This window comes from Podarcis bocagei, assembly GCF_964188305.1.
Source record: "Podarcis bocagei genome assembly, chromosome: 1".
In the NCBI taxonomy this organism is placed as follows: domain Eukaryota; kingdom Metazoa; phylum Chordata; class Lepidosauria; order Squamata; family Lacertidae; genus Podarcis; species Podarcis bocagei.
In genome coordinates, this window is record NC_138125.1 from 17,324,115 (window position 1) to 17,351,613 (window position 27,499).

General features: G+C 44.3%; 1 long non-coding RNA gene across 1 annotated transcript in view; it reads left to right on the forward strand.

Moving 5' to 3' along the window:
* LOC308587538 overlaps window positions 1-26,165 on the forward strand; it is a 462,158-nt gene extending 435,993 nt beyond the window's left edge. Inside the window, exon 3 of the long non-coding RNA XR_014008428.1 lies at window positions 26,151-26,165. This is a non-coding gene — a long non-coding RNA (uncharacterized lncRNA). The remainder of the gene's footprint in view (window positions 1-26,150) is intronic.
* The last annotated feature ends 1,334 nt before the right edge of the window (window positions 26,166-27,499 follow it).

Below are 27,499 nucleotides of genomic sequence, written 5' to 3' on the forward strand. Positions count from 1 at the left end.
GGCCAAAAACGCAGAAAGGCGGGAGCAGCATTTGCAATTGATTAGTGTGTCGCTTGAACATTTTCTTTGTATCTCTCATAGGCGCCGACTCCATGGGGCTTGAGGGGGCCCGAGCCCCCTCAAAAATTCGTTTGGGGGGCTCCGCCCCCCCAATAATCTCGGGCGCCCCTCCAGCACAGCGCCATCGCCGCCCCTCCCCCAGCCCAAAATGCACAGGGTCGGGCTGCATGCCTCCTGCCCTCCCTCCCGAGCAAAAGCTCCACCCAATTTCCTTCGGAGCTGATTAATAGGCGCAGCATGCTCTCCCCTATTCGCTCACGAGGAGGCGGCGCCACTTTATTTGCATATTCATGAGCTTATTTATTATTCATGAGCTGTCCCGGGCCCCCCCAATATTTTTTATAAGTCCGTGTCCCTGGTATCTCTCATTCTACAAGGGCTGAAGTCTATTAATTTTGTTACACAAAACAATCTGAGAATTGGGTCTCTGCTGCCTCTGGGTCCAGTACAGCAACATCTCTTGATCCCTCCTCTTGCCAGGCCTGGAGAGAGACTTTACCAGCCATCTGAGCCCATATTTCTGGATTCACCAGGGTCTGAATCCAGCCTGGGACATTCTACATGCAGAGCATGTGCTCTGGCAATAACATTGGTCCCCTTCCTTACAAAACATAATATTATACTTGACCCATCTTATTTGGCATTTTTATATCGTTTGCTGATGTTTCCTTGCTTTGCTATTACAGTGGTACCTCGGGTTACATACACTTCAGGTTACATACGCTAACCCAGAAATAGTACCTCGGGTTAAGAACTTTGCTTCAGGATGAGAACAGAAATTGTGCTCCGGCAGTGCGGCGGCAGCAGGAGGCCCCATTAGCTAAAGTGGTGCTTCAGGTTAAGAACAGTTTCAGGTTAAGAACGGACCTCCAGAGCGAATTAAGTACTTAACTCAAGGTACCACTGTATCTTTTTATATTTAATGCAGATATTTATATCCCAGCATTCTTATGCTTACATACCAGTGAAGGCAGCAAAGAATATTGGAAACCAGGTAGAATATTCAGCACGCGCGCACACACAGACACAAAAACACACACACATGCACACACGCACACACACACCTCTGAGACACGTACAACAGATAAAACTGAGACAGTGGGAGGGGATCAAATTTATCTATCCAATACACCAAAAAACCTGCTTAAACATTATTATTACTTTTTGGGCATAATAAAAAATGAGCCAATGAGCCTCTCAGGACTTACATTCTGTTTGTTCCATGCATGAAAGCAAAACATAATGGGAATGTTGGGACTGTTCCGTGGGAACAGAGGGACAGTCTATTCACAGTGCAAAGCACAGGAATTAGCTCAGAGTGTAATTTGAGCTGTACAGGAAGTACAGGAGGTAGAGTTTGTCTCTCTGCTGTTGGAGTTTGAAGAGAGCAGACGTGTTTCTCTGTAACGCTGCAAAGACAGAAATAAAGGCATGTAAATACATTTCTGTCTATCTCTTTCCCCTGCCTGGGGGCAGGGAAGAGTGGTGTGTTCTTCTCACATTTGAGGAGCATCGCCGATCGTGACCTAGCCTGGATCCTGCTCAGGAATGCAGACAGGGAGGTCAACAGGAGATCAAGCCGGGTGCCTGGAGAGTGGCCAGTTTCTCCTGATTTGAGGCAAGATTTCCTGACAGGTCTCACTCTCCATCTCCTTCCTGGTCAGCCACAGCAATAGCAGTGCTGGGAGGTCATGGGATCTCAACTCCCATGCTGACTGCTATTGCTTATTGGTTAGAATTAGGGTGAGGGTTTGTTTTGTTTTTTTAATCCTTTGAGCAGCTCTGTTGCCGAGGGTAAAAATCAGGGCATATATTTTTATAAACATCCATCAAAAAAGGAAATAATGTGAAAAGTGGCTCTTTGGGGTGTTTATCCTTGATAAGAAATCTTGGGCTAACAGAAGGTTGGCGGTTCGAATCCCCCCGACGGGGTGAGCTTCTGTTGCTTGGTCCCTGCTCCTGCCAACCTAGCAGTTCAAAAGCATGTCCAGTGCAAGTAGATAAATAGCTCCGGTGGGAAGGTAAATGGCGTTTCCGTGTGCTGCTCTGGTTCGCCAGAAGCAGCTTAGTCATGCTGGCCACATGACCCAGAAGCTGTACGCCGGTTCCATCGGCCAATGAAGAGAGATGACCGCCACAACCCCAGAGTTGTCCGTGACTGGACCTAATGGTCAGGGGTCCCTTTACCTTTACCTTTAATTAAACATTGCTGTGTACAATGATTCCCAAGGGAGCCTCTGTACCAGAATGCCAACATTCAAGCATCTCTTATGTTCTCCCCCCGTATACCGGTACTTTTTTATTCATTCTCCAAAAATATTTCAAAACATTTATCATCATATACAAATTTTAAAAAACATACGTAGTTTCTTCTTTTTCCTGATGTTTGTTTTACTCCTTTTTATTAGCTGCCTTATAACACATATGTTTTTATTGTCTAAACCCCAAATCATTGGTTATTTCAATAATCCATTGCTTATACTTTATATCCTGCCTGCAACTTCATGTATGGATGACAGTTTGATAGGTAATCCATCTATGGTCTCCATTGCTCCTTAAACGTTTCATCATTATGTCCTCTTAATTTAGCAGTCAACTTCACTATTTCAGCATAGTCCATCAGTTTTATAAGCCATTCTTCCTTGGTTGGTGACCCTTCTTTCCACTTCTGTACATATAAAGTTCTAGCGGCTGTTGTCACGTACAAAAATAAATTAGTCTGCTTTCTTGGGACCTCCATTCCCATTATTGCTAGGGCTCTTCAACATCAGCTTTGTTGGACTGGTCATGTTGTGCAGATGCCTGATTAATGTCTTCAAAAGCAACTACTCTATTCCGAACTTAAAAATGGAAAGCTTAATGCTAGTGATCAACAAAAGAGGTTTAAAGACTCTCTCAAGGCAAATCTAAAAAAAAATTAGTATAAACACCAACAACTGGGAAACACTGGCCTGCGAGCACTCCAATTGGAGAACAGCCTTTACCAAATGTGTCATGGGTTTTGAAGAAGCTCAAACTTCTTCAAAAGGGAGAAATGCGCTAAGAGGAAGGCACGCTTGGCAAACCCTCACCGTGATCAACTCCCGCCCACAAACCTATGTTCCCACCATGGAAGGACATGTGGATCCAGAATTGGCCTTCACGGTCATTTACGGACTCACTGTTAAAACTGTGATCATGGAAGACAATCTTACTTGGCCACAAGTGATAGGAGGAGGAGGAGGAGGAGGAGGAGGAGGAGAAGGAGGAGATGAAGAAGAAGAAGAAGAAGAAGAAGAAGAAGAAGAAGAAGAAGAAGAAGAAAGTTTCCTAGGACTCAGCTACAATAGTCAAAAAAACCAATTGAATTTCTGATCTATTTATAGTGGTTTTTTCCTGGGTGTACATTCATCTCTAGTTAAAAGCTTTGGGTTTCCTAGGGGTTGTCAGTGAGTCTCTTACTTTCAAAGCTGTAAACCATGTTGCTCAATGTATATCATGAAAATGTGATGCTACCTTATGCTGAGTCTGTTCATTGGTCTAGTTGGATGGGTGCTTTCTTTCTACCTGAACGGGGTATGAAGAAATCTGTCCCAGATTTACAGCCACAGATCCTTCTAACTAGAGATGATCAGATCCGGATTGGCTCCCCCAACTTTCTGTAACTGAAGTCTGTTCCGCACCTCTGAGTTACAGTGTCCATGCTTCATGATCTCCCCATGTAGACAGCATGCATTAGTTAGCAGGCAAGCCTAGCTGTTTGTTCGGCATGAGGTCATACCCTCATAAAGAATTCAGCAGGGAAGATCAGGGGAAAATGTTAACTTATGCAACAGGAAGTGTGGTTTCTCATGCATTTGTTATTTGCACATGGCTCATTCATAAAAGGGACACATTGGTATGAATCCACCCTTGGCAGGAGTTCTTTTATGGAGATTTACAAGCCATACAATGTCTCAGAACTTCCAAGATTGGAGCCTCAGTGATAGGAACTGACTGACAAGCCAAGGAGTCCCCCGCTGCCAGTATTTCTTTCCTCCAAGGGCAAATCTCACATGCAATCCTTCCACCCCATGCTGCGATCAAACCACGAGCACACTCAAGAGAATGCTTCATGCAGCCCTTGCTGTCATAAAGCTGTCCGCCTCTGAGGTGCCTCAAGACTTTGTGTTGTTTGTGCTGTACGCCTCACCCATTTTTGTTGAATTAGATTTCTTACCCTCCCTTTAATTCCTCCTCAGTTTCTGCCATCAAGGTTGTGTCACCTGCATATCTGAGGTTGTTGGTATTTCTTCCAGCAATCTTAATTCCGGCTTGGGATTCATCCAGCCCAGCCTTATGCATGATGAATTCTGCATATAAGTTAAATAAGCAGGGAGACAATATACGATCAAACCTATGCATTTTGAAGGAAATCAGCCCCGAGTGCTCACTGGAAGGACAGATCGTGAAGCTGAGGCTCCAATACTTTGGCCACCTCATGAGAAGAGGACACTCCCTGGAAAAGACCCTGATGTTGGGAAAGATTGAGGGCACTAGGAGAAGGGGACAACAGAGGACGAGATGGTTGGACAGTGTTCTTGAAGCTACCAACTGAGGGAGGCAGTGGAAGACAGGAGTGCCTGGCGTGCTCTGGTCCATGGGGTCACGAAGAGTTGAACACGTCTAAACGACTAAACAACAACAACACCCTCCCTTTACCTTAAGGTTCCAGGGTGTGTTGCCATGATAAAACATGCACTTATGAAACAAACAAAACAGAACCATAAAACGTGGGAAAGCGTCAAAACACTTCCATATCTAAAAACAATGCAAACATTTGAAAAAAAATTCACATGTATCCATCTTAGCTGTGAGTCCTGAAAGACTAATTCATCATGTTTGGAGAAGTGAATTTTTCCATAGCGAGCTTTCAGAAAAGTGGAACCTGTGTGTGTGTGTGTGTGTTTGTGTGTTTGTTTGTTTGTTTGTGTGTTTGTGTGTCTTTGCACACCTTGGTATGTTCTACATGGGAGGAAGAAGTTACGTGTGAACCTACCACTTCCACCTACATGCAGATATTGTTTACCTTCCCGCCGGAGCAGTACCTATTTATCTACTTGCACTGGTGTGCTTTTGAACTGCTAGGTTGGCAGGAGCTGGGACAGAGCAATGGGATCTCACCCCGTGGCGGGGATTCGAACCACTGACCTTCTGATCAGCAAGCCCAAGAGGCTCAGTGGTTTAGACTGCAGCGCCACCCGCATCTGCTACACTGACTGGCGGCAGCTCTCCAGAATTCCAGACTGGATGCATTCTCAGTCCTACCTGGAGATGCTGGGGACTGAACCTGGGACCTTCGGCATGCAAATCAGATGTTCTGCCACTGAGCTATGGCCCTTGCACACTACTGTTTATGCAGACTTCATGCTTGGTTATACAAACTTCACACCAGCAGCTGGAGCGTCCTGCATTTTTTCCATTTTCATGTAAATCCAATGAAAGAATTCTTGACACACTGCTGAGAGATTAATTTGCAACAGACTATGACTGAATTTGGTTTTGTTTGCAATTTTTCCATGTGTCTTCGGTACTGAACTTATCACATTCATTGAGTGGGCACAGGGAATATTGTTCCTATCACTTAGCTGGATTGATACCCAGTTGACATTCTGTCCTGTTTTGAGTTTGGGAATCTCGCATTCTGAGCACTTGTAACCATGTTGTAGCCTCCTGCTAGCGTAATCACTCTGCTAGTAAACCCGGTTTTTTGAATGGCTCATATAAGAGACGCAGAGAGTCAGAAAGAGCACCAAATACATATGCAAAGAAAATCTTAAATAACTTATTGTAATCCCTTTACTCCACCTAGAAGTTAATTATACCCAGGCTTCCAACATAAGCTAAATTTGATGCCCATGAGTTCTAGTGTCACGAGAGAAAGAGAAACCTTTTCCCCATCCACTTTCTCCATGCTGTGCATAATCTTAGAAACTGCTATCACCTCATCTCTTACTTGCTTTTTCTCTAAAATAAAAAGTCCCAAACATGGCACTCTCTCCCCATAGGGGAGTTGCCCCATGCCTTCGATCGTCTTGGTAACCCTCTTCTGAACCTACGATATCTGCTTTGAGGTGAGGCAGAACTGTACACAGTACTCCTTCGATCTATATCATGGCATTATGATATGGACAGTTTTGTTTTCAGTTGCTTTCCACATGATGCCCAGTGTAGATTTTGGCTTTTTTTAACAGTTGCCACACACTAGGTCAACATCTTTCTAGAGCTATCTACTATGACCCCCTTCCTGGTCAGTCAAAACCAGTTCAGACCACACAGGCACATATGCAAAATTAAGTTTTTGCTGTGACATGCATCACTTTATACTTGTTTACATTTGTTCATTTGGCCATTTGGCTACCCTTTTTATCACCCATTCATGGTTAGGAGAGGTCCTTTTGGGGTTCCTCACAATCTCTCTTTATTTTAACAGCAATTTGTATCACCAGCAAACTTGGCTACCTTATTGATCATTCCTAACTCCAGATCGTTTACAGACAAGTTAAAAAGCTCCGATCCCAATACTGATCTTTGGGGGAATTCACTTTCTATACTTCTTCATTTGGAAAACTGTCCATTAATTCCTACTCTTTGCTTCTTAGCCAGTTCCTGATCCAGAAGAGGACCTCTCTACTTATTCCTTGACTGCTAAGCTTACTCAGGAGTCTTTGATGAGGTACTTTGTCTAAAGCTTTTTGCAAGTCCAAGTACACTAGGTCATAAGAGGAACTTGATTTGATCTGGCATTTACTGGCTCCAACCAATACTGCTTAATTTTGCTGATCGGACGGCTCCAATGTGAATTGGCAGCTCTAGCATCATTTCAGTGCTCCGTTCTTCAGCCTGGGCAGCTGTGTGAGGCACCCTCTTCGCAACAGATGTGGAGGAATGCAACGAGGAAGAGACCCAGTTTGTCCATCTAGGCAATGAAAATCAGCTGGAGAATTGGTGGCATCCACATGTCATGCACATGGTTTGCTCACGAGGAATCTTGAGTGACCGAGCACATAGTTTCCACTGTGGCACAGTCCATATCCCTCTCTGTATAATTTTAAATTAATTTAGCATGCCCTCCCAGATTTATTAACAGTATTCGCTGCATATTTTGCACTTTCCAGATTGGACGTTTGGCTTTTTCCTCCTGGAATTTCAACACCACCAACTTGTGTCTGGTGCCAGGAACATTCCACAATCTCTCTCTCCGTCTCTGATCTCCCTCTGTATGTGTGTAAAATCTTTCTCTCCCCCCCCCCCTCGCACTCTGACTCAGCCATTGGCTTAGTGACGTGCCACTGAATGGTTTCATAATTGCACAGATCAGTGATAGCCAGTTTCCCCCCCTCTGCCTGTGGGGACTGAACCCTCCCTGGCCAAGCTGCTTAGGGGATGAAGGCTCCCTCCTCTATGCTATTATGTCATCACATGTGTGACCCCCCCCCCCAAGCAGCTTGTCTGGGGGAGCAGTCAGCCAGCAGGCTAAAGTACCTGGCAAGAATCCATCCCACTGCAAAGAGTGAGGATGACCCCAGCAAGGCCTGTTTGTTATCAAACTGGGGCCTCCTCTCATCTTTTGCTAGGAGAGGCACAGTGTCTTGCAGGTTGCTTTGGTTTTTTAAAAAAATATTTATTAATTTTATTAAATAATACAAGAATGGCAAAAAAAAGAAATAAAAGACAAATTTCAAACATATGCATATGAACCTAATTATTTACATATTGCAAAACAATGTTTAAAAAAAAGAAAAGAAACAAAAAAAGAAAAGTTAGAAAACAGAAAAATATTTACCATAAACAATAATTCCAAATTTGTACTTACACACAAGTATGTGTTTCCATGTTACAAAATACAAATCTTGATTAAAATATTTTAAAAGACTTCCACCACCTACACCACACGTCTTTTATGCCTAGTTCACCTTAAGCTCTGTTCTTAACCTCTGCTTTGGCAGAAATATATTTCCCCTTTAGCAATATACCACCAGTAAATTTTAAATTAACTTTCCATAATTTTTCCCAATCTTCCATTTGTAAGTTATGTCCTATATCTTGTGCCCATTTAATCATTACAGATTTGACCTCTTTAGTCTCCCATTCTAACAATAAATCATACATTTTCTTTAAGAGTTGATTATTATCATCTACAATTTCTCTTTGAAATCTAGATATGGTATAGCCAAATCCTTTCTTATTATCTTCCTTAAAAACCTCATTTAATTGACAATGTTGCAGCCAATCATGAACATATTCTCTTATCTCATCATAATCCGTAAGTTTTATTTTCCCTTCTCTTTCTATCAACAGATCTCTGTATGTAGGCCATCTTCCTACTATCTCTATCCTTTTAATTGAAATTGCTTCTGTTGGGGCCAACCACCATGGTGTTTTTTTGTTGTAACAGATCTTTATATTTTTCCCATAATTTTATCAATTATTTCCTAATTATGTGATTATGGAATCCTTTATGTACCTTCCCTTTGTTATACCATAAATACACATGCCAGGAGGGGGACCTTTTTCATCCTGAGGCCTTTCAGGGGCCACAGGCCACAGGCCAGAAGCAAAAATAGGTGGAGCACCACAACCTTCATTTCCTTGTACACCTCTTTTTATCCTCCACACAGGCAATGACACCTATAGGCAGGCAAAAAACATTTAAGGCGGGCCAGTGAGAGGAGGTATTGCTGGGGAGAGACCTGGGAGGGGATCAATAGCCATCTTCAAATATCTCAAGGGCTGTCACATGGAAGATGGAGTTTTCTCTTGCTCTGGAGGGGTAGGAAAATTACTTGCAAAATGTATGTGTTTCATCAAACTGTGTACAGAAATGTGTGTCTTAGGAGAAAGAAGCACGGAAATGCATGAGGACTTTTTTAAAAATTGCAAACTCGTGTGGAAATTGGGTGACCTTAAGATTGGAAAAATGAGGACTTATGAGAAACTGGAAGTGACACATTGTTCCATTCCTAATCCTTGCATGTAGTTATTCGAACGAGAATTAAGAGAAGCCAGTCCTCTCCTGAAGGAACTTCTGTGCTTTAACAGTTGAAAGATAAGCAGAAACCCAACAACTGGCATGAACTTCACTGGCATGAAAAGCAGCACCTGTTGTATATCCTTTGTCGGCCATGTAGCTGTTAGAAGCCCAGAACCATAATACAGAAAGTGTTCTGCAGTGGGAAGCTAGAATGACATAACTTCCTAATAGCATCGCTCAACTTTTGATTCTCTGGACACATTTGTGGCCTTTGCGCTATGTCATTTCTCAGTTGGCAGTCGCGACGGGCTGCTTTGGGGCTTGAGAGTTAAGCCAAGATAAAGAATCCTGTCTGTTCTCAAACATTGTCAGGCATGGATCTGAAGACCAAAGCAAAACTCCAGGCAGTGCAGGCTATATAAGCAGGTCCATAAGAATTAATAGCCTGCAAAAATATATAATAGTCTACCTTGGGGCACATTGACCATCTGAAAGGAAAACAACAACACACTTCTCTTTCCATCTATCAAAGCTTTCTGCTTAGAAAAATAGAATCATAGAATTGTAGAGTTGGAAGGGACCCTGAGGTTTAGCCTTTTGTTCTGAATAAATTGCACTTATACCATTTTCAACTGAAGCATTCATGACAGATGACCATCCAATCCCTGCTTAAACACCTCCAAGGAAGGTGGAAGCCTGCTCCACTGTCAAACAGTTCTTAACCTCAGGCAGTTCTTCTTGATGTTTGGTCGGAATGTCCTTTTTTGTAACATTCTAGAGGACTTGCAAGGAATTGTGGAGCATGCCCATTGGGCTAGGTGTAGTATCTCCTTTAAGCAGTCTCATACTCTGGGTTGAATCCCATCCTTAAAAAAAACAAAAACCCATGCTAAACTGGTTGCTTTGTCAGGCTCACCCTATTATTACAGTGGACGCTCGGGTTGTGAATGTGATCAGTGTTGTGATTCAGCGCTTCTGCATATGCGCAAAGCACGATTTAGTGCTTCTGCGCATGCACGACCACTGAAACCAGGAAGTAACCCATTCCAGTACTTCCGGGTTTCGGTAGTCCGTAACCCGAAAAAATGCAATCTGAAGTGTCTGTAACCCGAGGTATGACTGTATTATTATTTATATACCGCCCTATATGCAGAGGTCTCTCTTATATTCCATGTGCCTTGTGTGCCTTGTGTGCACATGTGGACTAGATATATGAAGGATATAGGGTCATGTTTTATTATGTTTTATATATGCTATAAGCCATCCAGTGTGGCTGGGGAAACCCAGCCAGTGGGTGGGGTATAAATAAAACATAACAATAAAATAACAGAAACAGCAACAACAATAAGCTGCCCTACACTCTTGCAATGCTTGGTTGACTCCTACCAGGAAATGTGTTCATTTTATGAGATAGGAGTATTAGAAGCTATTTTATACCAAGTCAGGCCATTGGTCCAACCAGCTCAGTATTGTCTACACTAATTGGTGATTCTTCTTCTTCTTTTTTGGCCATCACTCATAGCCAAGTAAGATTGTCTTCCATAAACACGGTTGTAACAATGAGTACGTAAGTGACTGTGGAGGCCAATTCCGGATCCACACATCCTTCCACAGTGGGGACATTGGGTTCTGGGTGGGAGTTGATCACAGTGTGGATTTGCCAAACATGCCTTCTTCTTAGCACGTTTCTCCCTTGCGTCCTGAGTTTGAGTGTCTTCAAAGCCCATGACACCTTTGGTAAAGGCTGTTCTCCAATTGGAGCACTCACAGGCAAGATTTCCCCAATTTTTGGTGTTTATACTACATTTTTTTAGATTTGCCTTGAGACAGTCTTTAAACCTATTTTGTTGCCTGAGCTGTGCGAGTATGGCTTTCCCCCGATTGAAGTGCAGAGTGTTTGAGGACCGGGATATTCGCAGGAAAGCCAAAATGCTTGCTTACAAAGCCATCGTACTCTATTCCCAACTTAAAAATGGAAAGTGTAATGTTGGTGGTCAACAAAAGAGGTTTAAATTGGTGATTAGACCCTACCTGAAGGTTCCAGGGAATGAACCTGGAATTTTTAGCATGCAAAGAAGATGCTGTCCCACTGATCTTTGGCTGTTCCTCTAATAACATCACAAGAGCCCAGAGCTAAGTTGTAGAATGTTTGCTTTGCCTGAAGCAACTCCCAATGTTTTCTTTGCCTGCAACTCCCAAATCCAACTTAAAGGGTCTTAGGGTTGGGTAAGACCTCTGTCTGAGAGCTGCAGTTGTTGTCACCAGCATGTCTACAACGTCAACCTAGGACAATGTCTAAGTAATTTATTTATTTTTAAGTCTCCACCAACTGCTTATATGCCCATATTGTTTGGTTTTTTTATTTGTCTAAGACGTTTTAAAGCCTCTAGAAAATATTCAAAGGTTGCAAAAGAAAAGGGGGGAAAGCACACCAAATTGAGATAAAGCAGCAGAAGAATAGAAAGAGGACATGGGCTAATGTAATTTAGAAAGTCATCTGAAGGTCTTATAAGCAAAAGAGAGCTGTAAAATCCAGCCGAAGCTCTGATAAAAACAATTAATAAAAGCTGCTTTTTAAAAACCATTAAAATTCTCAAAGGAAAAGGCTTTGACTTACTGATGGAATGACTACCACGTGTCTGACCTCTCCTGGTATGGTACTGGTGACCCAAGGAAGGCAGATCTTAGATTTTGGCTATTCCATGTGTCCTTCATGTATTTATGTCCTTTTTCCTGAATAAATATTTTCTTTCTCTAGGAATCTACTTCAGTTTTGCCTCAGGCAAGTCCAAAGCTCTGTAAGCCTCATCTTCATTGTTGCTACTCTCTTTCAGGGGTTGGAGAGAACCTGGATTCAGGCTGCATTTAAAGGCGAAACTCCCAGATTCATAGTTCCTAAAATAATGCAAGAATCAAAGCACCGTCTTTCTTTAAACGTCACACTTCTCTGAATTTTGCAATGCAGATTTTCAGCCAAAAAAAGAGCATATGCGAGGGCAAACTGTGCATAAAAAATGCACGTGTTAGTAAAAAAAAAAAAGAACATTTGAAAAGGCAATAAATTAGGGGAAACTGCCTTGCAAAAATGTGCATATTAGACAAAATTGCATACAAATGGGTGCACTTTAGGAGAAATCCACATTAAAACACTGATTGATTTTGATGGGTACTTTTTTAAAAGAAAAATTGCATACTGATGTGGAAATGTGGAAACTTGAACTTAAGATTGGAAAAAATTAGAAATAGGATAGAAACTGAAATTGACATATTCACCCATCTGTACTCTCCTTGGACAATTAGGAGGACAAGTTCAGAAGGCTGGGAAGTATTTCATTTGAGAAAACGGGGGCCCAGCTATGAAGCTCACCGGCTGCACTTGGGCCAGCCACCCACTCTCAGCCTAAGCTAACTCACAGGGTTGCTGTGAGCATAAAATACAAACACCACCTTCAGCTTCTTGAAGGAAAGGTAAAGGTAAAAGTAAAAGTAAAGGGACCCCTGACCATTAGGTCCAGTCGTGACCGACTCTGGGGTTGCGGCGCTCATCTCGCTTTATTGGCTGAGGAAGCCGGCGTACAGCTTCTGGGTCATGTGGCTTCTGGTGAACCAGAGCAGCGCATGGAAACACCGTTTACCTTCCCCCTGGAGTGGTACCTATTTATCTACTTGCACTTTGACGTGCTTTCGAACTGCTAGGTTGGCAGGAGCAGGGACAGAGCAACGGGAGCTCACCCCGTCATGGGGATTCGAACCGCTGCCCTTCTGATCGGCAAGTCCTAGGCTCTGTGGTTTAACCCACAGCGCCACCCGCATCCCAGGCAATGTATAAATGCAATGAATAAATACACTTCAACTCAGTTTGGCTTGTTTAGCCATCTGGATATACATTTGTGGTAAAATGGGTGCGGGAACTTACTTCCTAAGTAAGTGGGCTGTGGTACAGCTGGACCACCGTCTCCTCTCATCTCTGAAATACCTCCCAGGGCTGTGGCAGTTTGTGAGCGCCCTCTTGGCCCTGCTAATCGTACTTCACATTTCCACAGTGCTTTCAAATGTTCAGGGCGCTTTAAATGCATTAACTACTTGTAATCCTAACAAGGGGACGTGGGTGGCACTGTGGGTTAAACCACAGAGCCTAGAACTTGCCGATCAGAAGGTCGGCGGTTAGAATCCCCGCGACGGGGTGAGCTCCCATTGCTCGATCCCTGCTCCTGCCAACCTAGCAGTTCGAAAGCACATCAAAGTGCAAGTAGATAAATAGGTACTGCTCCGGCAGGAAGGTAAATGGCGTTTCCGTGCGCTGCTCTGGTTCGCCAGAAGCAGCTTAGTCATGCTGGCCACATGACCCGGAAGCTGTACACTGGCTCCCTCGGCCAATAAAGCAAGATGAGCGCCACAACCCCAGGGTTGGTCATGACTGGACCTAATGGATAGAGGTCCCTTTACCTTTTAATCCTAACAGGCAGTGCTTTTTTTCTAGAAAAAATAGGTGCCACACTTTTTAACAACAACAAAAAGAGGTGCAGGTACTGCATATTATCGAGTACCCCCTGAAAAAAGCAGTGCTATGGGCGACACTCTCATGGTGGGAGGAGCCAGATGGGGAACCCCCAAGGGAAGGAGACTCAGAGCCCGGGGGTTGGTGGTGGGACAATGATGAGCAGGCAGAGGGAGAAGACTGGGAAGAGAAGGTGTTGGAAGATGAAGAGGGGACAGGGCTGTGGAAGGGGCTGTGAAGTGCGCCAGGGCAGGGACAACCTCACTGTGCTCAAAGGCAGTACAGTGGTACCTCGGGTTACATACGCTTCAGGTTACAGACGCTTCAGGTTACAGACTCTGCTAACCCAGAAATAGTACCTCGGATTCATGAATCATAGAATCATAGAGTTGGAATAGACCACAAGGGCCATTGAGTCCAACCCCCTGCCAAGCAGGAAACACCATCAGAGCACTCCTGACATATGGTTGTCAAGCCTCTGCTTAAAGACCTCCAAAGTAGGAGACTCCACCACACTCCTTGGCAGCAAATTCCACTGTCGAACAGCTCTTACTGTCAGGAAGTTCTTCCTAATGTTTAGGTGGAATCTTCTTTCTTGTTGTTTGGATCCATTGCTCCGTGTCCGCTTCTCTGGAGCAGCAGAAAACAACCTTTCTCCCTCCTCTATGTGACATCCTTTTATATATTTGAACATGGCTATCATATCACCCCTTAACCTCCTCTTCTCCTGGCTAAACATGCCCAGCTCCCTTAGCCGTTCTTCATAAGGCACCGTTTCCAGGCCTTTGACCATTTTGGTTGCCCTCCTCTGGACATGTTCCAGTTTGTCAGTGTCCTTCTTGAACTGTGGTGCCCAGAACTGGACACAGTACTCCAGGTGAGGTCTGACCAGAGCAGAATACAGCGGCACTGTTACTTCCCTTGATCTAGATGCTATACTCCTATTGATGCAGCCCAGAATTGCATTGGCTTTTTTAGCTGCCGCATCACACTGTTGGCTCATGTCAAGTTTGTGGTCAACCAACCAAGACTGCTAGATCCTTTTCACATGTACTGCTCTCAAGCCAGGTGTCACCCATCTTGTATTTGTGCCTCTCATTTTTTTTGCCCAAGTGCAATACTTTACATTTCTCCCTGTTAAAGTTCATCTTGTTTGTTTTGGCCCAGTTCTCTAATCTGTCAAGGTTGTTTTGAAGTGTGATCCTGTGTGATTAAGAACTTTGTTTCAGGATGAGAACAGAAATCGCGTGGCAGCAGCAGGAGGCCCCATTAGCTAATGTGGTGCTTCAGGTTAAGAACAGTTTCAGGTTAAGAACGGACCTCCAGAACAAATTAAATACTTAACCCGAGGTACCACTGCAATGTGAACAAACCCTGAGAGTGAGCCCAAGGCAGAGGTGAGATTTGAATCCAGGACTTCCTGATTAGTAGCTCAGTCTCCTCACCACTGTGCTGCACCAGCTCCAGTCCAATCCCTGGATGCAGGATAGTGATGTAAATGAAAGAGGATAAACACTGTCTCATCCTGACATCAGAAGTCACTGCCAAAGGAGGAGGGATTTTCATTTGCATAAAACAGTTTCTGAGGGTTGCTCAAGACAAGTACCGTTCCAAGACGTCGCACAGAAACATTTAAATGACTGGATGCCCTTCTTCAGAACATCAATTGAATTCCTTCTATAAAAATCCTTACTACATCTGTGATGAATTTTAAGAGTTCCTTCCCCCCCCACCCCACCCCCATATTACAGCCCCAAAACACATGACAAATTGGAATCAAATATATATGTCACATATTTTTTGCATGATGGTGGAATGTGTTGGCATCAAGCAGCAGTGACTAATGGAAAAAGGAAAGCGTTTCGTTTAATGTATTTAGCAACATGTTATATCACATATAATGATGCAAAAAATTAAAACGCCTGGAAGTTGTTTGTTGAATGCCAATCTAAACAGTGCTGCTCTCTGCTGGCTGATCAGTCAAACAACACTTTCCCAAATCTCTCTTTCACGCTAAAATCTCTCTTTCACTCTATCATTTGTCTATCTATCTATCTATCTCTCTATCTATCTATCTATCTGATGTGGAATTAACTAAATTAGGTGCATCAAATCATGTAAGAGAGTTTTAAAGTAAGTACTCCAGCTTAATACACCACACTATTTTTCTGGAGGTATAAATATTTGCATGGGAGAATACATATTTATGAATAAAAAATTAATCTTACTTTATTATTCATTCATCTCCACCCATGCAAAATTGTCCCGCAGGGATGGCAGAGTAATTCAACAAGGTTTGCATTTAAAGGTGAACCTGCCTAATTCACACCGTCTAAAATGATATGAGAACTGAAACACATCTATCTTTTTAAATTCAAAATTATCCCCGTTTTGCCATGCAGTTCTCCAGCCAAGTAATATATACAGAAATGAATAAGCCAGAAGGAAGGAAGGATGTCATGTTACAGTTTCCTGCTGAGGTAGACAAAGAAAGCGATCTAACAGAGTTCTCTCTAGAAATTTTGTCAGGATAGCTCTGTGAGCTTCTGCTCCTTCATGTGCCTATCTGGCAAAACATTAATTGTTGGTCTGACTATAATAATGCCTCACACATGCAAAGAGTATTTTATGATGTCAGTGCAGAAGGGCAAAGAAGGTGGCTGAAAAAGTTATTGAAATCACTGAACTCAGCAGGGCGTACTGTGGAACTGATGGAATGAGCATTGCAGATTTGTACCCGTGCATTGTCACAGTGTTATTAGCTCTATTAATAAAAGGCCTGTCAAAGTTGACGAACAGAGGAAGGGAGAAGGGAGAGTACTGGTCCTTTCTCTGCCATCAGATAACTCTCCCATGCTGAAAGGAATCACATGGCGAATGGGATGACATAGCAATGGAATGTAGCCAATCAGATTCTAGTATGTGATGTCACTGAGGGCAAGAGAACATGAAGGTCAAGGAAACACCAAAAAGGGGAGAAACTGAAAAGGTTTGCAAAAAGCCAACAGCCCAGTGAATTCTTTTCAGAATAGCTCTAATAAATATGATACATAATACAGAAAGTTAGGCAGGCAATAAGCCCTTTGACTGAGTAGTGAAGTGCCGTCAATTACAATGTGATTTCCATGTGTTCAACTTCCTTTGGATTTAGCCCATTATATGCAACCTCTTGAATGACTGACATGTGAAATGGTGCTTACTAGTAATGAGGAGTGGGTGACTGTGTCACTTTTGGTTTTTCTCCATTTCTCATTTTTCCCATAGTCAGTCCAGTTCTCCACATTGCACAACAGTTTGCATTTTTTTCCTTAAACTCCCCAAGAAACTCCACCAGCAATTTAGCCCCAGTGTTCTCATTTTTCTATGCATTTGCCCCTAACATACACATTTTTGCAAAGCAGTTTTCCCAGATGTATTGTTATTTTTGCAGGCTATTTTCACCAATACGTGCATTCCTATGCAAGCTTTAGGCTAGTGTGTGCATTTCCCCACACATTTCTTGGCTGCACAATGACATTGCAAAATCTGGACAAGTGTGAATTTTGGTCAGTTTGATTGTGAACCGACTTGAATTCAGCCCACATCTAATTTTCACAGTAGTTCAATGGTAAACCACAACCCGGCTGATCCAAATTGCTATTGGGATGTGAGGCCCCCCCCCCCCAACCAGCCCTCCATCTTGCTGTGTTCCATTTTGCTTCAGAACATTAGTTCTCCCAATCATTTATTTTTTTAAAATTATCTTGAAGGCTGGATGCATGAGAAGCCAATTTCTTCCTTCTCATCACAAATCATAATAAGGGGGTCAGGCAGGGATGCCTCAGAGGCACAAAGGCTCCTGGGGCTTTGGAGAGAGCAACAGATGAAGGCCAAATGGGGCCCTCACATCTATCTCGGCTTATTTACTACCTAGTAACACACTCCATCTCACCCAGCAGTTTCTGCATCGGCCCCAGATGTCCTGGCTAAACTACAGCATGTGCATTAGGAAGGCATCCAGCCTTTCCTTCACAGGCTTCAAGAGACCAAAAAAATATTTAAAAAATAAAAATAAAAACTTGCGAGGAGGGGGAGTCCTGCAATGACTTGGTCAGTTGCAGATGGTCACTCCCAATGCCATCTCCCCCTTTCTTTAAACTCATTCCTACAGATACAAGAAAGGACTCAGTGGGTTTTTCAAAGCCCGGGCCTCTCATGGATCCTAACCTTTCCTTTCTGTTGGTAGAGATCCATCTCGAGAGCCTCTTTAGTCTTACCCAATACTTTCCCCTTGCATCAACTTGGCCACCTATGGTAGGAATCTGGCCAAGAAGCAAAAGCAATTGGATGGTCAAGAGAGCATGATTTATAAAGATTAAATGCCTTTTAAAAGGCAAGATGTCCTCGGGGGTCCAAGACTTTAATGGAAGTCTTATCCCCTTATATTCTCACCACCTCCCCTCCTTGATATGTGTCAGGACTTCTGTCTTTGAGGCTTTTGGTGATGAAAGGGGGCTTTGTCTTATTGGGGCGGAAGAGGCAATTGGAGGCCCCAGTACAGGGGGTTTGAAGACACTCGAACTCAGGATGCAAGGGAGAAACGTACTAAGAGGAAGGCACGCTTGGCAAATCCACACCGTGATCAGCTTCCGCCTGGAAACCAATGTCCCCACCGTGGAAGGATGTGTGGATCCAGAATAGGCTCAATAGTCACTTACGGACTCATTGTTAAAACCGTGTTTATGGATGACAATCTTACTTACCTATGAGTGATAGAAGAAGTAGAAGAAGAAGAAGAAGAAGCAGCAGCAGCCTTGTTTCATGCAGCCGGAAAGAAAGGGGGAAGGTAGCAGCAGGTAGCTGTAGAAGGCAGTGGCGTAGCGTGGGTTGTCAGCACCCGGGGCAAGGCAAGTAATTTGCACCCCCTAACCCATGGATTTGCGCCCCCTAACCCGTGGATTTGCACCCCCTAACCCTAACCCCCAGATGTTGCGGCCGGTGCGGCTGGGCCCCCCTGCACCCCCCCACGCTACGCCACTGGTAGAAGGAGAGGCTGTGTGTGGTGCCCTGCTCACTTTTGACTCTAATCCCATCCATTTTTGAAGCTGTCCCTGCCAACCCCCAGCTAGGATCCCCAGCGGACTGCCCCTAAGAGAATGCAGCCTTCCATGCAGCGGACTGCCCTGCATTTTAGAAGTCCAAAAAGGAGGTAGCGCACTGTAAGGTGAGGGTAGGGGGCAGAGAGGACGGCCAGTTACAGCAAGGCAGAGCAGAGCAGAGCAGGGCAAGGAAAGGAGAAGGTATGTGAGGACAGGCAGGTAAGGGGAAAATCAACAAAAAGCATACGGACAGCTTAGTGGCTTCCATAAATGATGAGTTGCGCAGACATAAGAGCATAAGAAAAGCCTGCTGGATCAGGCCAATGGCCCATCCAGATGCTTGTGAGAAGCCTGCGAGCAGGATCTGAGCAGAAAACCGCTCTTCCTTCCTGCAGTTTCCGGCTGCTGGTATTCAGAAGCATCACAGCCTCTGGTTGTGGAGGCAGAGCCCAGCCATCACAACTGGCAGCCATCAATAACATTCTCCTCCATGATTTCCCCTCCAATCCTCTTTTAAAACTTCCCAAGTTGGTAACCATCACTGCCTCATGAGGAAGCAAGTTCCATAGTTTATGCGCTGCATGAAAAAGTACTATACAGTGGTACCTCAGGTTACATACGCTTCAGGTTACAGACTCCGCTAACCCAGAAATAGTGCTTCAGGTTAAGAACTTTGCTTCAGGATAAGAACAGAAATCGTGCTACGGCGGCGTGGCAGCAGCAGGAGGCCCTATTAGCTAAAGTGGTGCTTCAGGTTAAGAACAGTTTCAGGTTAGGTACGGACCTCCAGAATGAATTAAGTACTTAACCCGAGGTACCACTGTATCTTTTATCTGTCCTGAGTCTTCCAACATTCAGTGTAGTTGGGTGTCTGCAAGTGAATGTAAATGACTTAGAAGCATTTTGTATCAAGAGGCAAATAAATCTATTAAGCACATTGCTATTGTTGCGTGTTGAGTCCCACAGTGCCACCCACCAAAAAATTCACACTTCACACGTGATTTTTGTTTAAGGTTTTTGGCATAATTTTGGCCACAACTTTATTCAAATACAAAAAATGTGAGTGGTTGCTTAGGCATTGGTTCCGACTATCTGTCCTTGCCCTCAAGGACAGAGCTGGCCCTTCCGGACACCAACGGAAGCCAGCGTGGGAAACAAGTATTGGGTGAGAGATGAAGCTGGGACACAGTCCAACATCTCTCACCCTCATGTTCCTTTGGGGCTTGCACGGCCCAAGTCCGGCTCCGGGGACAAGGACGAAAAGAATGGCAAGCCCCTGGATTCCTTTAACGGAATTCCCTTCGCATCATTTGGAGGGGTAGGCACTTACCCCTCCAAGCACCAATTTAACCAATGCCTAACCGCCAACCTTACAAGTTGTGACGATTTGCTACGCAGTAGGCGAAAACCAAATGGCACCAGCCAATCAGCCAGATGGCAAAATTCCTACCAGGCCCCCGCACCAAGGCGGACGACCCCATGACAGGCATAGCAAGGCCAATCGAGCAAAACAAAAAACCACCCTATAAAAGGGAGGGAGGGCGGGTGATCCAGTGCAAAACGGCCAAGAGAACGTCCAACGTCTGGCCCCTGTATTTAAAGACTCTGACCCCTCCTCCGAATTGGCAACAATCAAAACTCCCCAGCAACCCAATTTTAACCACTTAAAGGCTTGGGTTCCTCCAAATTTGCCTAGTCACTGCAGGGTGGCCTGTTTTTCCCAACCGCAACACGTGCTCTCTGTTATGGAGAACACGCTTTGCCATTATTGTTACACAGTGGTTCCTTGGTTCTTAAACTTAATCCATTCCGGAAGTCCATTCCAAAACCAAAGCGTTCCAAAACCAAGGCGTGCTTTCCCATAGAAAGTAATGCAAAACGGATTAATCCGTTCCAGACTTTTGAAAACAACCCCTAAAACAGCATTTTAACATCAATTTTACTATCCTACAAGACCATTGATCCATAAAATGAAAGCAGTAATCAATGTACTGTACTATAAAATAAATAAGACAGTACTGTAGATGATAAAAATTAAAATTATTTTTTTTCCTTACCTGCACAGATGATAGTCATTGTTTGGATGCAGGGCTTTTATCCATTTCCGCAGTCACACATTCAGTCCTTCAGTAGCTGAACTGGGTTCCACACAGTCACAAAAACAAATTAACTGAAAAAGCCTCAAAAACAAAAGCTCAAAATAAATAATAAAAACAAAAGTGCCACGTAAAATCCATTCTGGAAGTCCATTTGACTTCCAAAATGTTCGAAAACCAAGGTGCAGCTTCTGATTGGTGCAGGTGCCCCAGAAACAATAGCCGACAACTGCATTGGACGTTCAGCTTCTGAAAAATGTTTGAAAACCGGAACACTCACTTCCGGGTTTTCAGCATTTGAGAACCAAAACATCTGAGTATCAAGGCGTTTGAGAACCAAGGTGTCACTGTAATTGTCAAACTCATACTGAGTGTTTAGTTTTTGTCTTTATTTCTAAGGGCACCAAATCTGGCTCACTTTCCATTTTAAATACGTGTAATTTAAAACAAACAAAAAAAAGCAAAAACCAGCACCTTTCCGCTTAGAACCCAGAGTGCAAGAGTACCTCCAAGGTAAACTGTGACACTTAATAGTGTGGAGGTGGCTGTGGAAGCAGTGGATGAATGAGGTCATCAGCTACTAGGAAAGTAATGAAACCAGCAGTTACTGGGAAGGTAATAAAATGTTCTCTTCCAGAAAGTCGACTGAAATTCAATAGCGGCCATGCAGTATCCGGGAAGATTACTGAAGGTAAAGCAGGCAGTGAACATGTAATGCACAATGTGGGTGAAAGGCGCCTTTGTCCTGCTGCCCTGGAAAACATCTGAAGGCAGCCCTGTATCAGGAAGTTTTTAATGTTTGACGTTCTATTATGTTTTTATATGTGCTTGAAACCTCCCTGAGTGGCTGGGGAAACCAAGCCAGATGGGTGGGGTATAAATAATAGCATTATTATTACTGGTATCTGAAGAAGTGTGCATGCACACGAAAGCTCATACCAAGAACTAACTTAGTTGGTCTTTAAGGTGCTACTGGAAGGAATTTTTTTATTTTAGCATTATTATTGTTGTTGTGAGCTTTTGTGGGCATGCACACTTCTTCAGATCTTCGGTATCTGAAGAAGTGTGCATGCACACGAAAGCTCATACCAGTAACAAACTTAGTTGGTCTCTAAGGTGCTACTGGAAGGATTTTTTTTATTTTGTTTCGACTACGGCAGACCAGCACGACTACCTACCCGTAACTAGCATTATCATCATCATCATCATCATCATCATCGGCTAAGGGCTTGTATGAAGGCCTGTTTTAGCAGCAATCTTTTTCTTCTTTGGCAATCACTCGTAGCTGAGTAAGATTGTCTTCCATAAATGCAGTTTTAACAGTGAGTGACTGTGGAGGCCAATTCTGGACCTACACGTCCTTCCACAGTGGGGACATAGGTTTCCAGGTGGGAGTTGATCATGGTGAGGGTTTGCCAAGCGTGCCTTCCTCTTAGCGTGTTGCTCCCTTTTGTCTTGAGTTTGAGCATCTTTAAAACCCATGATGCCTTTGGTAAAGGCTGTTCTCCAAGTGGAGCGCTTGCTGGCCAGTGTTTCCCAGTTGTCGGTGTTTATACTACCTTTTTAAAGATTTGCCTTGAGAGAGTCTTTGAACCTATTTTATTGACCACCAGCATTACGCTTTCCATTTTTCAGTTCGGAATAGAGTAGTTGCTTTGGAAGACGACAATCAGGTATCCACACAACGTGACCAGTCAAACAAAGTTGATGTTGAAGGATCATCGCTTCGACACTGGTGAACTTTGCTTCTCCCATTTGTTCACCTGCCTTCCCAACGGATGTGTAAAAATTTCCAGAGGCACTGTTGATGGAATCTTTTGAGGAGTTGGAGATGACGTTTATAAGTTTCACAAGCATACAGTAAGGTTGGGAGGACAATAGTTTTAGCAGCAATGGAAGCCAGTTAACTCAACCTTTCATGTTATAGGAAGAACATGAGAAATGCCTCATAGTGCCAACAAGCGGGACCCCAGCGCAAGAGCCCTTTTCCCCCTACTGTGGCTTCTAGTAGTTGGTATTCTGAAGCATTATTGCCTCAGACTAGGGAGCCAGAGCACAGCAGCCATTGATAGCCTTCACCTCCATGAATTTGTCCCATCCTATTTTAAAGCCATCCAAGTTGGTGGCCATCACTTCTCCTGAGGAAACGAGTTCCATTGTTTAACTCAGTGCTATATTTCTTGGAAAAGAGGTGCAGGAACTCACCACAAATGCCTCCCTTGTTCTCTTATAATGGCAACAGTGCCCATCTGAGAGGTGCCCAAACTGAGTTTTGGGGAGTTCCAGCTAGAAAAAAAAACCTGGTTTAACTATCCTGCAACTATATAACCGTACAAATGTATACACTTTGCACAAATGTACAGCCAGTATGGCATAGCCTACAAGGGTCCTTGATCAGGGGTATACCTAGAGGTTGGTTAGATTGGCGTCTGCCGAGGGCACAGGACGTTGTATGTGTGCATGCAAAAATCACCCCTCTCCACTCTGGTTTGGAGTGACTAAGAGCCCACCCGCCCAGTTCTCTGTGCATTTCCTAGGACATTCCCCAAGCTCTGGCCTGCAAGCCTCAGTGGAGGAATCTGGCCACTGGTGTGGGCCATTGCAACATTGAGAATTGCAGGAGGAGTATAAAGGGAGAGAGGGAGGAGGAGAAGGAAAGGTGGCAAACAGAGGGAGGGGGCAGAAAGGAAGGCAGATGGATGGACTTGAAGAGGAGGAGGGGAGATAGAGCAGAGCTGATGGCCATGGAGGAAATCACTGGCAGAACATGAAAGGCAATGAGAAGCAAACTTTCTGAGCTTCTTGTCCATGGTCTATCCGGGCATCAGAGGCACCAATACATCTCCTTGCCAACTGCACAAGGGAACCTAGGTATCCCTCTTCCCTTTATAAGGTAGGCCAAGAAAGCTTAGGTTCAAAGCCTCCCCCAAACCACAAAGGTGGTGAAATCAGGATCTTTCAACCAGGGCTGGCCAAATCAGGACCTTTCCTCCACCACCCACTACTCAGTAATAATAATAATAATAATAATAATAATAATAATAATAATAATACAGTGGTATCTCGGGTTACATACGCTTCAGGTTACATACGCTTCAGGTTACAGACCCTGCTAACCTAGAAATAGTACCTTGGGTTAAGAATTTTGCTTCAGGATGAGAACAGAAATCGTGCTCCAGCAGCACGGTAGCAGCGGGAGGCCCCATTAGCTAAAGTGGTGTTTCAGGTTAAGAACAGTTTCAGGTTAAGAATGGACCTCCGGAACAAATTAAGTATTTAACCCGAGGTACCACCTCTGTGCCTAGGACTTGCCGATCGTATGGTCAGCGGTTCGAATCCCCACGGCGGAGTGAGCTCCTGTCTTTTGGTCCCAGCTCCTGCCCACCTAGCAGTCCAAAAGCACCCCTAAGTGCAAGTAGATAAATAGGTACCGCTTTATAGTGGGAAGGTAAATGTCGTTTCCGTGTGCTGCGCTGGTGCTGGCTCGCCAGAGCAGCTTCGTCACGCTGGCCATGTGACCCGGAAGTGTCTCCGGACAGCGCTGGCCCCCGGCCTCTTAAGTGAGATGGGCGCACAACCCTAGAGTCGGACACGACTGGCCCATACGGGCAGGGGTACCTTTACCTTTACCTTACCACTGTAATAATAATTTATTACTTATACCCTGGCCCATCTGACCCGGCCTCCCCAGCCACTCTGGGTGGCTAGCCAACAGAATATATAAAATACGCTAAAACATCAAACATTAAAAACTTCCCTAAACAGGGTTGCCACTACTGAGAAGGCCCTCTGCCTGGTTCCCTGTAACCTCACTTCTCGCAGTGAGGGAACCACCAGAAGGCCCTGGGAGCTGGACCTCAGTGTCCGGGTTAAACGATGAAGGTGGAGATGCTCCTTCAGAGCTGAGGCCATTTAGGGCTTTAAAGGTCAGCACCAACACTTTGAATTGTGCTTGGAAATGTACTAAAGATCTCACCACCCTTTGTACATTTGAATACATGTCTTATAATCACCAAACTCAATTTGATACCTATTTGGACACCTGGGGTGGTATCCAGCGAAGTGCTTCTACTGGTACATGGATTTCTGTTTGCACAAGGGAACTTCTCTTCCACCTGCTCTTCCTAAATGGCATAAATCAACCATCAGTCAGGACAGGAGGAAAGGTGTCTCAAGCTAGGAGAACTTCCTTACAAAGCACTAAAAGATCTTAAGATGTAAAAGCCTGAGTTCGTAAAATAAAATACGTTTTTGTACAGGGAAGCCAAGTATGTAAACTGCATTACGTAAATAGACAAAATATACACAAATTGTCACATGAACTTGCAGCCATCAAGGGGGAATGCCTGTGAATCACTCTGCAGTGAATATAGAGTATAAATGCCTTTGAATTAGGGGTGGCTCTCTGTTTCAGTCCTGCAAATATATATCTGTCTGCACTCCACAGAAAGCTAATAAATGCAGAAGAAATGATAGCTTTGGCTTTTTGCCTACCAGCTGAGATAATGCTGTTGGAGGGGCAGGGAAGGGGAGACATATTGCTTGTTCCAAGAGCAATCTATAGTGAATAATAGTCTTCTAGTGTTACAGTTGCTAATAACCACACAGGCTAGTATTCTGTTCTTTGTTTCTGTTTCCAGATGCTACCTGTTGATACTGTGATTCCCCTTTCCCTTTTCTGTGCTTGTGCAAAGTCTATTTCAGTGATGTTCTTGATGATGATTCCAACAGGACCCTTTAACACAATGTGGGCTGTTATCATTCCCCCTCCCCTTTGTGTACACTGCCTGGCTGGAGGGCTGCGCTGCAGAATTCAAATGCATACAAATTTCAAAGGGGTGCCATGCCCCAGTTTCAGAAAGTATGAATCAGGTCCGTTTGCCTTTAAATGGTAACTGAATCTCTCCCCCCCCCACCCCATCCCTGCTACAAACACACACATCCAAATACAAGTACAAAAACAAATGTCCCTTAGATATATGAGAAGGCTACAATACATTCACTCCCTACCAAAGTCATCTGCTGCATCCATGTGCACAGCCACCCGCACACCCCATAAACTTTGGCTGCTCCCATTTGTGTTTTCTGCTGCCTCTCCTGTCTGAGAGCATGGCTGGCCCTTGATCTGTCGTCCCCAACTCATTTCTTCCATCTGGGTGGATGTGTGCGGTTAAGGCAAATGCAAAGTCACACTTTCCCAGGAGTGTTGTTTACCAGCTACACTTAGCTTCCATCGCTCCACGATCTTCTTCTGTCACTCAAGACTGAGAGGTGGTGAGAAGAGACAGATGAAAGTGGAGTCCATCAAAGCTATACCTGAGCAACCAGCAGCTCATCTTTGTTCTTCCTGAAAATGGGGGAGCAGTTCAAGTAAGCCAAAACAGGGCTAGGAGGGGAGCACTCTGGAAATGTCCCTCATAAACCAGGTGTTCCAACATGTAGATTCAGGATAGATTCATGCCCTGCTTGGGCTTCCCAGAGGCATCTGACTGCCCATTCATTGTGGGCACAGAAAGCTGGACCAGAAAGTCCTTTGGTGTGATTCAGCAGCAGTCTTTTTGTGCTCTTATCGATAAAGGTAAAGGTAAAGGTACCCCTGCCTGTACGGGCCAGTCGTGTCCGACTCTAGGGTTGCGTGCTCATCTCGCTCTAGAGGCCGTGAGCCGGCGCCGTCCAAAGACACTTCCGGGTCACGTGGCCAGCGTGACGAAACTGCATCTGGCGAGCCAGCACCAGCGCAGCACACGGAAACGCCGTTTACCTTCCCGCTATAAAGCGGTCCCTATTTCTCTACTTGCACTTAAGAGTGCTTTCGAACTGCTAGGTGGGCAGGAGCTGGGACCGAACGACGGGAGCTCACCCCGCCGCGGGGATTCGAACCGCCGACCATACGATCGGCAAGTCCTAGGCACTGAGGTTTTACCCACAGCGCCACCCACGACCCGCTCTTATCGATAGGACTCTTTTTCAAAACCTTGCATACAGATGTAGGGCATTTCTAAGCTGGTCCCACCACAAGCTGCATGTTCCTTGTGTTCACCCATGTACCCCTATGTCTGCAGGCAGACATGATCTGGAAGAAATATTGGGACAAAGAAAGGTAGGTAGCAGGAAGTCTGGCAAGCAAGAGGACACAGCAGCGTTTGGAGTTTGCTGAGTAGACTGCCATAGAAGAAACAGCCATGATAGTAGAACATAACACGCATTGTTTAGGATACACAATTGTGGTTGCATTTCCCATCTTTCCTCTTCAGCCCAAATGTATCCCTTTGGTGTCAATAGAATTCAAGGTCTAAAAACCTACATCCCACAAACATCTCTGCTGTAAGCATCCATTTTGACATTCCCTGGGTGACAAGGGTAAGGGGCAAAAGAATATTGTGAGGACTTCATTCCTGGCTGAAGCACAGAAGAGACAGCAATATTATCTGTAAAAGAGTTAAATAAATCATGGGTTATAAATATGATTGGAAATTCAAAGAGATTAAAAGATTTCCTATTATGCAAAGAGCACACACAGTTAAATCAGCATCCTTTTCTCCACCGCCCTCCCCTAACAAATAAATGTTTGGAAGGTTTTTTTAGATCTGGAGAGAAGTTTTAAGGGATTTGCTTTTATTAAAATGTTTAATTTTAGGTGGCTAGGAATAGAATGCCCTGTTGACAGAAATAGCATGGTTGCAGGAGGTCAAATACTACTTACCTGTTGAATAAAGACAAGGTTTTCTGCCAAGAATCCCCTCTAGTTTCTAATGCTTTAGAAAGCTAATCCACA